An 18,628-nucleotide genomic window follows, 5' to 3' on the forward strand; every position below is an offset into this window, starting at 1 on the left:
AATATGTGACGTCATCACCAGTGCATTGCGGGCGCACGAGTTATAGTTAGCTCAACTAAATATAACAGGCAAATTTCTCTGGTTTTATATGAGTCAAATGTCCAACTGACTATAACGACCCTGAAACCTATGGTTTTTTCAGTGAATTTCTAAGGTTTTTTAAATGCTAATTCCCAACTATAACGTCTGTAAAACCTATGTTTTTTTCAGTGAAAATATATATATTTGTGTGTGTGTGTGTGTGTGTATATGCAAGTATATATGTACATGTATATATATATATATATATATATATTCACTTAAAAAACCATAGGTTTCACACATGTTATAGTTAGGTGGATATTTCACTCGTAAAAAACCAATGAAATTCCCCCGTTATAGTTAGTTCAGATAACTATAACTCGCGCGCCCGCAATCCACTGCTCATGATGTCACATATTACATCACTCATGACATGGTCAGTGGCATCACTCATGACATCACTGATGACATCATCCTTGTGATAGAGTGGCGGGCGCGCAAGTTATAGTTATCTGAACTAACTATAACGGGGGACTTTCATTGGTTTTTTACGAGTGAAATATCCACCTAACTATAACATGTGTGAAACCTATGGTTTTTTAAGTGAATTTGCAAGGTTTTTTAAATGCTAATTCCTAACTATAACGTGTGTGAAACCTATGGTTTTTTCAGTGAATTTGTACAGTTTTTTAAATGCTAATTTATTTATGTATTATTATTTTTTTTATATATTTACTTTACAATAAACTAAGTATTTTTTTAAAAAATATATATTTTTTTTCTGCCTTCAGGGTCCTTCAGAGACCCCCTGACAAAGGCTAGGGGGTCAGGAACTCTCTACCCTGCCCCCTTTTCACGTCCGCCACCTTCCTTTTTCACTCTCGCACGGAAAACAAACAAAATGGCGGCCGACACTTCCTGATTTCGACCGATTCAGGGAAGGCACCTGTGTCATAATTTTATCCAACAAATGCCGAAACTTCTCAAGAGGCACTGGACGGTGCGTCTACCATTCGGCATCTAGTACGTAGTGCCGTCCCGTGCAAGATGCACCATCTTGAAGGAATGAGAGGCTGAGGGAGAGGAATCATCCTGCTCCGGTTTCCAGCACAGTGCGTCTTGATGAAAAGTGCCTGCTCCCATCACATCCAGATCCTACTAAGGATTTTAAATGACTCTCTGAAATCTGTACGCATTGGAACCTACTATAGGTGTTTAATGAAAGCTCGATGTGACCACACATCCCAGCATGCTGTATGACTAAATCTAGTACGTAGTTGAACCCATGAGGGGTTTTTCAACCAATCAGCATGCAGTATAAAGAGCGCTCCAATGCGTACAGGAGAAATGCCTCTGATGAAGTGGTACGCTGGCCACAGAAACGCATCAGGCAGTACAACAAACTTGGATGGCTGGGGCGGGCTGAGCCGTGATGCCGAATGGCAGATGCACTGTCGAGTGCATCTTGAGAAGCTTCGGCGTTTGTTGGATAAAAAAATATATATTTATTCATAATCACCAACGCTTTCACCTTTGCTCAGCAAGGCACCCACGGCACATTGAAAAAAATCAGGTCTGGGCAATTGTTTTCTTTTTTAGTGTTTATTTCAATTCACCATTCATGCAGACATATGGACGGTCTATAGTTTTAAAATTGCGGCACAACCCTTTTAATTTTTTTTATCCTGAATGCATTTTATCTTGCCAACTTAAGCTGTTTGGTGAGGTGAAAGGAAAGGCATAGGAGGTGTGACTGTGGTCAGAGCCAACCCCTTTTGCCATTTACGACTGCCATTTCAGTAGGCAGTCTAGTTGCTTTTACCATTTTGAAACATCCGGCTTGGCAATTTATTCCCCACAATGGCACAGCGGGCACGCCAAAGGAATAACAAAGGCAAGCCTGCCTGAACCTGTCCATGAAATGCTGCCCGAAGGAAAAGCGTTTAATATTTTTTATAGATTCATGGGTTCAACTGATGAATGTCCAGTCCTTTTCACCCAGGCAGGAGGGCAGCAGGTCAGCAGAGCAGTGCAGCAGTTCCTCCAGAGTAGAAATCCAGCAGAGTGGCAGTCCTTTCAGCAGCATATCTGTACTTCTTTGTGCTAAAGTATTCACAAGTCCTAAAGTGTACTGAAGAGTTGGTGTCTGAGGTCCAGTGTTTATTCCCAGTTGTTCCTTTGAAGTGGGGAGAAACTTCTAGAGGCATGCCACTGAGGTTCACAGGTTCCCTGCAATCCCTGCCCTGGCTCCGGACTTACTACAGGGGGTAAACAGCCCTTTGTGTGGAGGAAGGACACAGCCTATTCAAGCATAAGTAGCGCTTGAATCAGCTCCTCCCTCCTATCCTGTCAGTGATGGCTCATCCTGGCACACTTAGGCTCCCTATTGTGTTTGGCTGAGTTGGATAAATACACAAAGCCCAATAGTCAACCACAGCTAGACATGTGACCCAGAGACAGGCTGCAGGCACCACATGGCTAAGGCAGGAAAATGACAACTTTCTGAAAGTGTTTTTTTTAAAATTGCAATTTAAAATCTGACTTCATCATAATGTAGGATTTTCATTAAAATTCCAAAGACACCAAACATGAACTGGGTACCTGCTCCCATTTGGAAATTACAGCTTTATAAATGTAATAAGATAACTGCAATGTTGTCATATGTGAGGGATAGGGCTGGGAGTAGTGAAAAACAGATGCAAAGGTTTTTCACTGCCAGGACATGTAACAAGTAGGAGTACATTGCCAACTTTATAATTACAATGCACCCTACCCTCTGGGCTGCCCAGGGCCTACCCTAGAGGGACTTACATGTCTATGTATTCTTCCTGGCAAATGGTTTAATTTGGCAGTTTGACATGGCAGTTTAAAACTGCACACATTTGTTGCAATGGGAGGACTGAGACATGTTTAAGTGCTACTTAAGTGGGTGGAACAATCAGTGCTGCAGGCCCATCAGTAGTGTTTAATTTACAGGCCCTGTGCACAGGAAGTGTCACTCTACTAAGGACTTACATTTAAAATAAATATGCCAATTGGGTATAAGCGGAGTCGCTCATATTTTAAGGAGAGAGCACTAGCACCTTAGCATTGGTTAGCAGTGGTAAAATGTGCATTCCTAAGGCCAGCAAAATTAAGTCAGCAAAACAGGAGATCTGAAGGCAAACATTTAGGGTGAAAACCAAGCCATGGATGCCAGGTCTAATATCCCCTTTTCCCTAATTTTGTTTTTGTCTCTGTTGCACTACACTGTTTTTTAAGCCCAGTGATGAAAATGTTCAAATGCGATCTAATTGCTGGAAAATTGTTGTTGAGGAAACACCACCCAAGAAAAAAGAAACTATTGCAGTTCTGAGTGTTACTTCTTGTTCCATGTCCACTTCTTAACGGACTGGACCTGGCAATCACCCTCTGTGACATCATTTGCTGTTCCTTTTTTGGTACTTTTGGCATAAATAATACCAAGCTGTATTTTAACATATTTCCTGGGATTCCAAAAGCAAAATACCCAGAACAAGTCTTATTATGAAAGATTCTTGCTGCATTCATTTAACAATCTCAGAGAATCACTTACATGGGCCTGATTATGAGCTGAGCAGTTATTTCCGACCCTTGCTTAAAACCCTTTTTTTACGCACAGGGCTTAATTACGAGTTTGGCTATATTTAACGCATCCGATAATCCAAAATACCTCAACGACAGTTGAGGGATTTAACACATCTGATAATTATTGGATGTATTAAATACCTCAACTGCCATTACATTTTGGCAGGTCAAACCTGCTGAAATTTAGCGAGAGGGAATAATGCTGTATTTACCACACCATGGAGATTTTGGAGCGGGGAACAACCTTTACAACGCAACTTTTACAACGCACTGCCATTACAACAAAACAGTTACAACGCAAATGCATTGACAACGCATGCCATTACAACGCAAGTCTTTACATCGACTTGCACTAGATGGCGTGCTAACATTAAAAATAGTGTAGTTTACTATCCAAACACCTTCCCTACTGTTACGTGGACTGGAGTTAGAATAGTAAATTACACTTTTTTAATGTTAGCACGCCATCTAGTGCAAGTCGATGTAAAGACTTGCGTTGTAAAGACTTGCGTTGTCACTGCATTTGCGTTGTAAAAATTTTGTTGTAACAGCATGCGTTGTAAAAGCATGCGTTGTAACATCATACATCCTTTTGGAGCATTAAACGTAAAAATCCGCTTGTTATTCCCCACAAACTCATAATAGGTTTTATTTATCGCACCCAATAAAAGTCTAAACTTGTAAACAGGCCAAGCGGTACATTATTTATCCAGTGCGATAAATAATACTTATTACAAGTTGTTGGGGAATAGAAGTCGAAGTTTGGTGATTAACGCACCAAAATCAGAATGATACGGTAAATACCGCATGGTATTAACCTGTAAAATTACTGCGGGTTTGACCTGCCGAAATTTAACAAAGATTGAGTTATTTAACGCATCCAATAGTTATCAAGGGGCATATTATCAAGAAACGGCGTTACAATTATCGCCGCTTTAGCGGCAGAAAACTGCCGCTAAAGCGGCGATAATGGGCTTGATAATATGCCCTTGAGAATTCCCATAGAAGCCCATGTTCTGGTGTCAACATGGGCTTCTATTGGAATGCTCTGCGGCATATTATCAAGTCCATTATCGCCGCTTTAGCGGCAGTTTTCTGCCACTAAAGCGGCGATAATTTTAACGCCGTGCTTGATAATATGCCCCTATATGCATTAAACACCTAACAACTAGTAATTCAAACATGTGAGTAAACAAGAGTTTCTAGACGAGTCGGAATTTACCCAACCCACTCGGAATTAGGCCCTTAGTAAATACCTTTCTGTGGTTATTTTGGGGTTGCTGAGTCAAGGGGAAACGTTTGGTATGAAGCTGACTTTGTTTATCACCTATAAAATGTAGCTATTTAAGACACAGTTTTACACAAGCAGGCACTGATTCCTCTTAAATACCCTTTAACTCGCATAATGTTGCAGGCTGATTGTTTATTTTTCATTTTTAATAAGTTAACAACGTGCTACGGCTCCCCAGGTGCTAGACACACCAGAGCGGAAAGATTTCCTTTCCTTTTGTTCAGTTAAAGCCTCTGAAAGACCAGACCTGTTAAGGCGGCCTCTCTTTTATCCCGGCGTGCCTCGGAGTCGGCGGCCATTTTATACACCGCGTGGGAAGGGTTCCTCTCGAAACTTCGGCAAACTAAGGGCAGCCTTGGGGCTGATGAATAATTTGACAGCTTTCCCCTAACTACTGCTGATTGCCGCATCTCTGTCTCCCTGGCCGTATATTTTTAAATTTGCCTATTTTTTCTCTATTACATACTTACTCAATCTGTAAGGTCGTAAAGCTGGATCACTCCATCGGCTCCTGCAAAATTCTAGGAGTCCATTTATTGAACCTACAGAGAATAGTTCTGAGCCAGTACACCATTAATTCAGGCCCTCCTGCCGAGGGCAGCCGCATGCCACCGGATTTACTTTGCTAATGCTGCAATATGCTTTCTGGAGGTTTTTGTGCTCCGAGGAGAAAGCAACATATGTTACAATAGGTATAATTATAAATCTATTAAGACTGATTAATCTTGCCTTATTGGATATCCCAAGTAAGGATGCAAACAGAAGTTCTACTCAGAAATAAAATATTTGTTTTAAAAGTGTGAACAAGCAATGTGAAACATTTAAACAACATAAGGGTTCTTTCTGACTGGAAAGGCTATCAAGAAACCCTGATTTCGAATGCACATGGTCAGTGACTGGCTACCGCCCTCCCCCTATGTCCACACCACCCCCGGACACAGCACCTAGACGTGGTATCTTTGGAAGGCGGGAGGTCGAGAGACCCCCCGGCCGTATTTATTAAGTACAAAAACAATAAATTTTAAATTTGCATCATAAACAATTATACAAAAATTCAGCAGGACATTAGATACATTATTGTCAACAGGTGTGAGTGACTATCCTTAACAAAGACTCTAATACAGATTGTTTCCTAACCGAGTCTAACATCCTCCTCTGCATTTTTGTATACTAACATTTCTGGGCCATATGGCAAGGTCGCTAACCGGTGTCAGGTCCTACTAGCTGCGCCTCCCCTCATCAGAAACTAACATCTCATAACAGTTTCACGCGCCCAATGCCCGCTAGTTGGACTAGCAACGCATCTACCACGTACTCCAGGGATGGTGGGAGGGGAAAATTTACCGCCCTGCGCGCCAGGGCACGTCCGATGTGGGGGAGCGTCCAGGGAACAAGGGGGTCACCTGGGCGCTCCCCGCCGCTTTACCCCAGAGGCCCGCCCCCCCCCCTCCCACCCGACCCAGATGTCGATTAACGTCATCCGGGTCACGTAGGCAGCCAATCGGGGGTAGGACGCGCCCCCAGTGAACACGCCCCACCACCGAGAAGTCCGGGGGAGGTCGCCGCACTGCCATGCAGGCGGAGGGGCCAAGGGCCCCCCCTTTCCATTCTCATGGGTTTCTTCAGGGTTGTTTGTTTTAAATGTTATTCTCCTTTTATCGACTCTTAGGAAGAAGAAGGTGAGGCAATAATGCCTTTTCATTTTTTTCTTGCATAGATGTCACCAGACATTGGTCCTTGTGCCTGATGTACTATCCCCGTTCACAAGCTGGGGATGTGCAAAATGGTAACCGACTGGATCCGCACTTGCACTGGGAATGCGGCTGCCTGCGGCGCACACAGTGCACCCTTGTAAGAGGGCTGCCCGTCAGTGCCGCATTCTGGCACACACCGCGCTCTACATGCTGGGACCCCCCACGGAGTCTCTCCATTCCTGGTGCTCTACCGCATAATTTCCAGTGCCTAGGGGGCTGGGACCAGGTACTTATACCTGCGCCACCCAGGTACCAGCCTCTTTGTTCCCCCGCTGGACATGCTGTCACCCACCCTACCCCATACCCAGCGTGCTGGTGGCAGGATTTATTTTGCTCTGTGCTGAATGTATCAAATGTTTATTTGTGTTGCAGGCGGAGTTACAGGGCGATCCGGAGGCTGATGGGTACATAGGGGTACCATCTCAATGAGCACAGCAGAGGTGCTGTATGCCAAACTCCAGGAGGCCTTATGGCAGGACCCTGGATGTAAACATCGGCACCCGGCTAGTCCTTCGGGCGGTTGTAAGGGGCTTGCCTTGCAACAATTCGCCCCTTAAAAAGCATGAGTAAAAATCATAAGTTGGTGGTCCACTGTATATAAGGAAGAAAATCCCCAAATAAAATGGTAGCACTGAGTGGGTTGGCCACTGGCCATTTGGCTCATTAGGCGGGTGGGCAGCTAAGTTTACTCATTGCTGCCTGCCCTTGGATTGCCCGTAAGTCACGTTGGCATATCTCATTTACGAAATAAACCTGCAAGAAACTGTTTTTCCACCAAACTGTGTGTGGGGTGATTCTTGTAATGCATTATCTACTAACTGCCACTTGTTGTTGGGGAGGGTTGCTGATATCAGCAACATAGCTGGCTCATATGTTGTGATTTGGTGCACTTTCCCAGTCTGCACTCAGTCTTAAGTGTGTGCCACAGAGCATCATATGTGTGCACCGTATCCATAACATAGCCCCTGATGAAGCAGGCAGTTGCCCCCTTGACAATGACCTGCCCCCTCACACCCCCACTGGGCTAGTTTCCTTTTGAATCATACTCCATTTGAGGTCACAAAACATGAATACATGTTTTGCAGTATGCAGTTCTGAGGGGATGCCCTGTTCATGGGCTGTGAAATCTGTCTTCTAATTGGAGGGAGATTCACAGCAATTTTGTGATCCCACTGACTGCATTCTGGTCATGCACATATTACAAGTTAACTCAATGGCATGTCATTGATATTTGTATGTGACTTATTTCGTATTTCTAAAGACACAACAGCAGATTTTGTGTAGTCCAACCAACTTCCTGATAATGAGATGTGCAGGCTAGGAAATAGATTTTCCAAACCAAGTAAATACTGAAACCCCCTGGTAGAGATGTTTACTGGGGACAGTGAATATGGCCTTTTCAGAGTAAGAAGGAAATGAGGCATAACCTGCAGATTCAATATTTGAAGCACCAAAATGTGATAGTTTGGCTGCTTTCCCACTGGAAAAACCTGGAAAAATCTATCAGAGAAACAGAGAGCATCCCCTTTGAAAATAAGACACAACCCCCGCAATAGTGGTCCCAAGTCATTGATATATGTCTTGTAAACCCTTTTTTAAGTCCGAAAGGCTTATCTGACTCGCAAGGGGTTTGGTGCATTTCAAACACTCTTTTCCGGTTGCAACCCCTGGAATTTTGCAAATCTTATGACACGAAAATGGTTTTATACATCAGAGTCTAAGTTGATTTACTTGTAGAGCTGCATTGTGTGCCAAAGTCAATGCCTCAGCAACACATTGAAGTAATTTATTTTGATGTCACTAAGTACATCGTGCAGGGCCGGACTGGGAACCGAAGCCGGCCCTGGAAAACTGCTCCGCCGGCCCCCCCATGGGTGCGGGGAGTGCAGCCGAGCAGTTTGCGAGGGCCGGTTTCGGCCGATTTTGTTACAGGGGGCCTACGTTGCCAACCCCCGGTAACAAAAACGGCCCCCAGGGCCCAAAACCGACCCCCACCCTAGCGGCCCACCGGGGAATCGCCCAGTGCCCGCTACGGCCAGTCCGGCCCTGACATCGAGGAAGTATATAAATATTACAAGTTAACACAAAGGGGTGTCATTGAGTAAAGTTGTAATAATTGTGTTTGACTAAGTTTGAATCCAGCCCTACAATTATTTTTTATTTTGAAAGATATTAGAGCAGATTTTGTGTAGTTCTACTAAGGCCCTGATTATATAGTGGTCAGAATAGGGTATAGGGTTGACTTAACTCAGTAAATACTGAAACTTCGGGTCTAGTTTTTACTAGGTACAGTAAATACTGCCTATGAGTTTAGAACTTGGAGATGAGGCATACCATGCAGAATAAGCATTTATTACACTTTCACAAGGGTTTGCCCCTAGAGAAATCCAGGCAGAATATTTCAGAGAAACACATCTCACTTGCCATATTTGTCTAAGGCCTCGGCAACATCGGCTTTGGCAGGGATCAGTCTATAACCTTCTCCCAAAAGCAGGGCCAAAGACATGCCCAGATCGAGGGCAGGGGCATAGCTATCAATTGTGTAGCAAGTGCCATGGCATTGGAACCTAGACTGTGACAGGCCCTTTGCACCCTAGCCAGAGCTGGGTTTGCACTTCCAAACCAGGGCATTGGGGAGCATCTTCCTTGCTTGCATTAGGGCACCAGGCACCCAGGTGCCCTACAGCTCGTGGGTCCAGAGTGCATGCATTAATACCCTGAACTTGTGCCAGAAGTTTTTCAGAGAACTTCCTAAATATTCCACATCTTGATTAGTGACCTTGCTTTCTTGACAAATGAAGGGACTGAGCGAGGGTCCGTTTGAAATCAATTCTATGCTGTGATTTCTCTATCAATGCATTTGTCTTTCTTACGCCTCCATTCAGCTGGCGCTGTTTGTGTTCTATCTGATACTCTGAAAAATCCACTGTCATCTGCTCTTCCATCCATCAATCTCCAGCCCTCTCTGATTATGATTTACATGACCATTTTGAGGTCTTATTCTTGCACCATTTAGACAGACATGTTGTTTCCATTTTGGTTTTCCTTCCTTTGTGCATGATAAATTTAGAGTAAACAACTGCAGTACTTTTATTTTTCAGTTTCCATGAACAACATTACTGCAAGCTTAGTAAAATAGGTCCAAGTGTAGAGGCCAGAGAACAGAGATATTGATGTCCCCAACTAACCATGGGATTTTCTGCGGGAAGGTTTAAAAGTGGCATATATTGTTTGGTGGCCTTGTTCTCTTGAAGAGAAGAGATTGTGCCAATGTCCACAAATACTCACCGCCATAGATACTCTTTTCATTACTTTCTGTAGGACCCACGAAAGTGCTTGCTCCCATAATTATCAGTCATAATTCCCAGTGGTTGTAGATATGCTAGCTGACATGTACAGCTGGAGTCAATTAAAAGTGATGGTCTGGATTTGCGCTGAGAATCCCTCCTTTAGGTCAGCAATGCGTGGTACAAATACCTGTAACATAACATAACGTAACGTAACACAACGTAACGTAACGTAACATAACATGACATAACAAGAGAGTATTGCAGTGTTAGGAATAGCTGGAAGTAATCTAGACAATGATTGTTCTGCATGCGACATTGAGCCTCTATGTTCCTAGAGTTTAAGGCATCATCTATTGCCTGGCATCATCTATTGCCTATCATGATATTTAGGTAGGTCTTCTTACTTTTTTGGGGAGATGAGTGACCTTATGCCCTAATGTGGACTCTTTACTCATGTACATTGTACTGCTAATTGTCCCCCAGTTTATGTGTTCCCCGATAGTAGACAGCTCATTCTCTGCTTTATCCAATTAATGTGGAACTCATTTTCTGTTCTATTAAACTTATTTCTATCCAGTTGACCTGTAGTAGAAAGGTAAAGCCTTCTTATTTACAAGATTTAGATGCTGATTTAGAGATAGGTCTTTCTTTTGTTTCTATTCGTCATTAGTTTAAGGTATAGAGCATACTCTAAATGGTCAACCTAACATGACATAATATAAAAGAACACACACAGCACAATAACGTAGCGTATTATCACACGATCAGTTGCAAACTCCATCCCCACTTTAACAGCACTGCCGATGCTTTTTATCTGAGTTCACATTCTTGACCCACCTTCCCTCATTTCCCAACCCTCTTCCAAGACCTTAGAGAGTGACCACACCAGTGGCGTAGCTAGAGCTTGTGGCGCCCGGGGCTATCCCTAAGATTGCCGCCCCGGTGGGGGAGGGGGGCCAGGGGGGGGGAGAAAGGACAGCACGCACTTGAAAGAGGTCCGAGAGACACGTAGCATCGCCGCTAATAGTTACCTCGATCATGCAAGTTACATGCACATACATGACACAGTCCAGGGCTACACAGCTGAATACACCAGTGACCGGCAGTACAAAGGAGGACACACAGACTGCATGATCTATCTGGGGACTCAGAAAAACCACATGCGACATCTATCAGAAAGCTGCGTGAACGATTACCTGGTAATCACCTCAGCACAATGTAAACATGCACATACATGACACTGTTCGGGGATCCGTCATTTACAGCTGACAATAAATGACCAAACATCATGGTCCCCCCCATTAAAGCAGTGGGGACGTGCACAAACGTGATGTGCTCTGAGGACCCAGAGCCAACTTAACAGTGTCGAAGCCTGTAATTCTTTATCTTTCAAAAACAGCAAATTAATTATTCACAGGGAATGACTCACTGGGTGCCCTTAGAACTAAACTCAGCACAAAGGGGTCAGTCAGCTCCACAACCTTGCCAACATAGACCAGATACAAAGCCCGCTCTGGTGGCCCAATGGCAACAACCAGGGATCACGCCCTGTCATTACTTCTAAGCAGCAGCAACCAACTCCCTGGGACCCAAAGCCAGCTTGTAATAGTGCATCTCTCCTTAAGAGCAACCTCAGCACACACATGGTGCACAGCCTACCCAGGGGGCCCAAAGCTAAAATATAGGGAGTGGAGACACATTGTCATCACAATCCTTAAAGCTGTAGGGGCCATGGGAATATGTTCAACCCTATCCAGGGACTCCGTGAATAATCAGAAGAAACAAGAAACATTACATTTTTCTGCAATTTTGTTTTCACATTACTTTCATGGTAACCAACAGTGTTAAGTCTGCAAAAACAGTAAAATCATAATAACGTGTCTAGTATGGAACGCCAAGGCTGTGTAACACACGTCCCTGTAACACACGTCTTCAGCTGCCTCCCAGACCCGAATGTAGGCATGGCAGAATCAAGGTCTGGAGAAAAATAACCACTTAAAAGAAGTCCGGATATGAAGTAAGTTATGTGTGCTTTTACGCATGTGTGTTTCAAAATGTCCACGGCTCAATCATTGGACAGTGGTAGCTTGCTACTACTGGTATCGCTCTACTCACAGACATCCAGGAATAAAGCCCTTCATCAGATCCCTTATGCATTTCAAAAGGTTCATAACCTTAGTGGACACAGACCTGGATGCGCCTAGACAACTGCTGACTAACTGGAGCAATCACACTGGCAACCTGCGATCACAACTGGAGCTCTCGTAACCTAGGCCCTGGTGCCCTGGGATCAGAGAATACCAGGTTCTTCTCTTGTATCTTGTATCTCAATCTTTTGTGTTCCTTTCCTCTCACAAGCCAAAATGCTTAAGGTAAATAGCTCACACAACATTCAACTCTCTCTAGAACTCTAGGCTCTACAGATGAATGCATTATTTAGGAAGAGAGAGTAGAAAGGCTTGCCTGTGCTCGCAGGTAAATGTATCAATGAGAGAATGGAAGCAGAGAGGTCAGTTTATCCCTGCTGTTTCCTGAGGAGAATTACAAGAAGACATCAACATAAGGGCAGGGTACAGACTGACATTTACCCAGAGACAGGTGCAATAGCCCACATGTCTAACTGGCGCTAACAGCACAGCCACCACTAGCTCAGATGAAGACTTATTCCACACTCAGCGCTTATAGTACAAGTATCACTCATATGTCACAGATAGCAAAAGTACTACTTACGTGCCACAGTGACCACAGCTATCATCACATGTCAAAGGCAGCTGATTAGTACCATTCATCTGATCAATCCCTTGCTCTTCTGGTTAATTTCTTACTCAGTACAAACAGCAAATCTATCCTTTAAGGTTTTTGTCAGCAGAGCTACTCTCATCAGACAACAGAGCATTCCCAAACAAGTTACAGGGAGCAAAGCTATGCCTTAATAGCAGCTGAGCTATCCCTGAATAGGTGATTGTCCTTCTGACAATCTGTCCGCACGGTGTCTAAGCAACTAGGGAACAGGGAACCAGTGAACAAGAGGGGTTCGGGAACTAATGCTTTCAGGATGGCGTTTAGAGAAAGAGAGCCTCTCATACTTTAGTGGGACAGGTAAAACAAAGGAACCGGGAGACACAATAGATCGGCCTTGGAGACAGAGAGACCTCAATATTGAGCGGCTTTAGGCTGGGAAACATCAGGCAGAGTAGAAATGGAAGGCCAGAACAAGACAACAGAGACATTGAAAGCAAGAGACAGGCCAGTTCCAACTACAAGGATGCAGGCAAATAAGAACCTAGGGTGGAATGTTTGAATTTGAACCTAGATGAGGAACAATGCATACCAAAGGAGAAACATAAAATCCACAAATATTGCACTAGAATGACTCTTGCATCAACCACCTGTGTCATGTAGAAGGGCACATGGCATTACTTTCAAACAACACTACCATAGCTGACACTAATTAGGGGGAAGGATTCAAGGCCCTAACCTCCACTGTGAACCACCATGCAGAACCCCCAAACACACTCAACATTAACACAGGTTAGGCTGGAAAGTGTCAAGAGTCTCTCCTCCCCCCCCCAACTCCCTTTATAGAACAGCTCTATGAGGATAACCAATGTCTTCCAAGCCAGCCACCCACATTAATGTGATTCAGTTCCTCTACTGGAAAACCTCTGATGGATGAATCACAATGTCTGCATAAAGTGCCGAGGCCAAGTAATTGGCTATCTCTGAACCATATCTGGCAGGTCAACATAACAGAACTGCTGCTACACATGCTAAACAATGCTCTGTGTGTTTGGAAACGTTGCATACCAGCTGTCCATACTGTCCCTATGCTGTGTGTGAATTAGCGAAGCTTTAAGAGACCGTTCCACTTAAAAAAACAAAAGAAATCAAAATGACTGTCCTTGTCAATTTTTTTTATATTTAGCTGCTTACAATTGTGTTTCCATTATTTTTTTATAAAATTTCCCAAATTAAGCTTGAATATTGACGTTCAAACAGTTTGAATCAAACTTCTATGTAGGTACACCAGGAATACACTGTTGTATGTATCAAGTCTGCATCATCTAGGGCTGTAAGGGCACAGCCTGTCACCATTTCACATAATTATATTAAAAAGTAACGAAGTGTGCAAGGATAAACGTTTCCTGTCTCTGTCCCCAGTTCTCTCACAAGAGGAACCTAATAGACAAGAACTGCGCCGGGGCTTACCTGTTTGAATGAAGCTCCCCTCACGCTACATTCCACAAACAGTGCTCCAGGTTTAAATGTCTCGTCCTCGCAAGCACCAGGAGACCCCAAGCCTAGGCACCCCAAGCTCCGCTGCACAGCGCCGTCCACAGGAAGCGAAAGCACTATTTTGTGTCCCGACCCGGACCAGACCCCAGGCGGCGCGCACAATGAACCCGGACGCCTCCGTCCAGCGTGCAGTCAACCTCGCAGAAGCTCGTGCGACGTCACGGGCCTATGCTAGGTGGTGGTGGCGGCGTGCCTACGCTGCAGGCAGCAGTTGCAAGCAGCAGGTGGCGGTGCGCATGCGCTCGTACTTCAAACAGGGCCGCGCGCGTGGCACTGGTGGCCCATTGCAGTGGCCTTTATAATTTATTTGGGGACACTGACACTACTGTAACAGTAGTGTCAGATTCCCCAAATAAATTATAAAGGCCGCCGCAACGGGCCACCAGTGCTGCGTGACCGCCACCCCAAAAATAGTGCCGCCTGGGGCGGACCGCCCCCCTCTTAGCTACGCCCCTGGAATCAGGTGAGTGAGATGGGGCGTGAGAAGATGGGGTGAAATGGGAAAAGGGAGGGTGGGGAAGGGAGATGCAATGGTGACTGAAGTGTAATGGATGGAATGTAAGTGGATGGAAAGAGATGGGAGAATGGTGGGATGGAATGCAATGGGATAGGGGATGGGAAAGTAAAAGGGATGGGGTGGTCTTTGGGATGGGCTATGATGCGAGGTGATGTGATGAGATGAGGAGAGGGTAGGTGGGGTTGGGGTTTGATCTTGTAACGTTCAGATGGGATGGATTGAGAAGATGGTGAGGTAGGATTTGATGCAAATGGGATGGGGTGGGGTGAGATGTGAGGGAAGAAATGAGATGTGAGGGAAAGGGGTGAGATGGGCATGGTGGGGGTTTGGTTTGATGGGACAGGGTAGAGTTGTGGTATAGGGTGGGACAGGAAGGAGTGGGCCAGGGTGGAATGAGGTGTGATGAGAAGGCAGGGTACACTGCTGCATGGTAATTGTTACTTCAATGCTGCACACTGGAGAACTGAATGTCAGCCGTGGATACATGGAGAATGTGAGAAAGGACAATTGTAAGAGCACTTTTCAAAAACTTCAAATAAATAAGAGTTATTGGCACCTGAAGCATTACTACAATAAAAGTAAATTGGATTTTTTTTTCCAAATTAAATAACATATTCTATAATTACTCACAGAGTGCTCTGGTTATCAACCTTGAAAGGATGAAAGGCTAAGATCCACTTTACTGTGATTCAAACTTCTGACCTGCAGGTAAAACTAGAGGTCTTAACTTGCTGGGCCTTCTTGCTGGCTGCTGACGTATTACCACTCCTCCACCCACTCCTTCGGCATCGTAGTGCAGTGTGTGCACATTTTGAAACATAACTAATCAGTCCAGAAAGAAGTGCGGAGGAGCTATTCAGTTTCACAGTCCCGCAGGTTTTATATTACTAAAGAGAGAGAACGCACATATTAGCCCCACCTTCAGGGGCTGGAGCCTACTTCTGCTGCTAAATTAGCTGGGGTAAGGCTGATTTTGGATATTCGCACTGAAGAGGAGAGAAAGAGTTGCTTTGCTGCAGAAGATGCAGGGCCTGCGCCACTAAAACATTTTACAAATGCAGTGATCCAACCTCACGAGCGGGCGGTGGGGAGGGCAAAAGTTTAAGCATTATCAAAATTTCAGGCACTTTTGTAAAATGCGAGGCATTTTTACAAAAGTGTTGATATTGTGATTTTTTTTGCAATCATGACATCCTGAAGGGTTTGATTTACACCTTAAACAATAAGCATGCTAAATCTATTCATCGGTTTCTATGAAATGGTAAATGCAGTTCATCCCGAAAGTTTCCAACAGTCAGTTTATGTGGCATTTAACCGTTTTTCTATGAAATCACGTACAACCCTGTGGAGCAGGTAGGCACAGACTATGGCTGGTGCTTTGAAGAGACAGCCATTGTCACTTGGTGCTGTGTATCTGTGAAAGCATGCAGAACTTCCACAGATCAGACCCAGTGATGGCTCTCTGTGATCTCACTTCCAAGCAATCACCTGCTCGCACACAATCACCTGCTCACTCGCACGCAATCACCAGGCCTCGGGTCATCTACTGCATGCATTAGCTAGGCTGTGAAACAGTGGCGGTCTGTAGCCAATCAGTTCATGGACTGTCCAGTGCATCACACGTGAAAAACTATTTCAAGATGTTATGCACCTACCACATGTTTACTGCAGAATGTGTAACGTCATGCATATGGTTGCTAGATATCACAGCTGAACACTGACACACAGGCTCACCATAAACCCATGGCAAGTTTAATTCAAGAAACTAAAGAAGCTATAAACATATCACAAACACACCCTCCTTCACCCCCACTCAGTGGAGTGTGAACACGGAAGCACATTGGAGCAACTGTGCTTATAGCAGAACTCACAAAACTTGTGTACTTTGACATTTTTTTTTTTTGCATATTTATATAGCGCAAACTCGACCCGAAGGTATTAGAGCCAGGGCCGGCTTAAGTGCTGGTGGCGCCCTGTGCGACGTTTGTTGGCGCCCCCCCAATGACCACCTCCACCACCACAGGTATCTCTCGCTAGCACCCTTTAACAGTGACCAAGTCTCCATAACCACACTCTCTCAGATGCACTGAATTAGTTATAGCGCCACTCATACCAGTGTAGGGTGTCCGAGCACTTTGCATCACACACACATTACACAGAGACAATCAATCATACGCGTGTAAATCAGTGTATAGGAAATGTTACATAAGCCAAAGGACTAAAAGTGTAGGGGTCACATGTCATCCATACTGATAGGCAGTATAGTTTAAGAGTGCTTGGTGTGGAGAAGCACAAACTCCGAGGCAAAAATGAAACCGCGTAGTTGGGAGTTTTCTTTAATAATAAGAATCGATTTCAAGCCAAATTAACCCTTTTTGCAACATTAATTAATGTTCTAATAATGTATACTCTGCAGTCTGTATGCAGTTCCAGGATGAAAGTTAATAGCTCACTATACTATATTAGGACTTTAAGTTATAAATTGCAAGTAACAAAAGGATGTCTCTTTTGATAGCAGTAACCTGCTGATCTGTTTGCATCATACGCACTCTGTAATCTACTTGGTACACGTTCTTTGCAGCAGGAATATTAACCCTCTGCACCCTCAACTATACAAAATGCTGATCTCTCGCCAGGAAGGTAATTAATTACACGAGTTATCTTGACATTTATGTAAGGCCTGGTAATTGGGGGGAATGGGGAGGGGGGGGGGAGAAACGCTGCAGCAGGTGCTTCAAAAGCATAATAAAACTTTCAAACACGGCGCCGCCAGGAAGCCAGCACCTGGTGTGGTGACCTCGAGGCTCGAACAACTCTGGTGTCCAGCACCAAAGGCGGCAGTTTAGGCCGGCCGAGGGACCACATCCTCTCCCCTTCATCTAAAATCACTTACTTGCGAAGTTGCGCCCGGCGTTCTCAGAAAGTGCCGTGGAGGGTCCTCTGGTCTCTTCCCTGCCTGTAGTCCACGTCCCCGAACAATCAACTGCTTCGAGCCTAGGGCGGTACATCGCTTCTAGACTCGCAGATTTGTATTGTATCTATCTTCTCTCTGCCTGCAGCTCCGTCGGCCTGCCACCACCTCCGCCCGGATCGCTGTCAACCTTGCAGAAGCTCGTGTCCTGCGACGTCACGGGCCTATGCTAGGTGGTGGCGGGCGGTGCGCATGCGCTTACATTTCAAACAGGGCCGCGCGCGCGGCACTGGTGGCCCGTTGCGGCGGCCTTTATAATTTATTTGGGGACACTGACTGACACTACTGTAACAGTAGTGTAAGTGTCCCCAAATAAATTATAAAGGCCGCCGCAACGGGCCACCAGTGCCGCGCGGCTGCCGCCCTAAAAATAGTGCCGCCTGGGGCGGACCGCCCCCACCGCCCCCCCTAGCTACGCGCCTGGACCACACTTAACCTCTGCATGTGTTGGAATTCACAGAAACTATATCTGTCAACCTCTTTCACTTCTGGATGTAAGGTGCCACAGCATTATTCTATCCCTTGATTTATATCAAGGAAATAGATGTGTTTGTGTACTGCAGAATGAATGATCTACCAATAAATGACGCACCCATTTCATAATGCGGTTGTCTGCAATATCTAGGGAGAACTGGCATTTTGCATTCTGCTCAATTTCGAACCAGATTTTTCAATTTACACTTCTTGCCAATGATATGTTTGTTATGATTTACAGGACAAGAAGTTGGGGATAAAGTATGCTGGAAGTGTTGAGGTATTACAGGAAACAGTGGTCCCTGAAAGCAAAACGATAGAGCAAAAAATGAATATAGTCAAAATTGAAACTATATTATAGCCAATGTCCAGCCGGGCATGGCAACTTTAATAAGTAGAAGTTCTTAA

Source organism: Triturus cristatus, chromosome 9 (assembly GCF_964204655.1).
Source record: "Triturus cristatus chromosome 9, aTriCri1.1, whole genome shotgun sequence".
Lineage (NCBI taxonomy): Eukaryota > Metazoa > Chordata > Amphibia > Caudata > Salamandridae > Triturus > Triturus cristatus.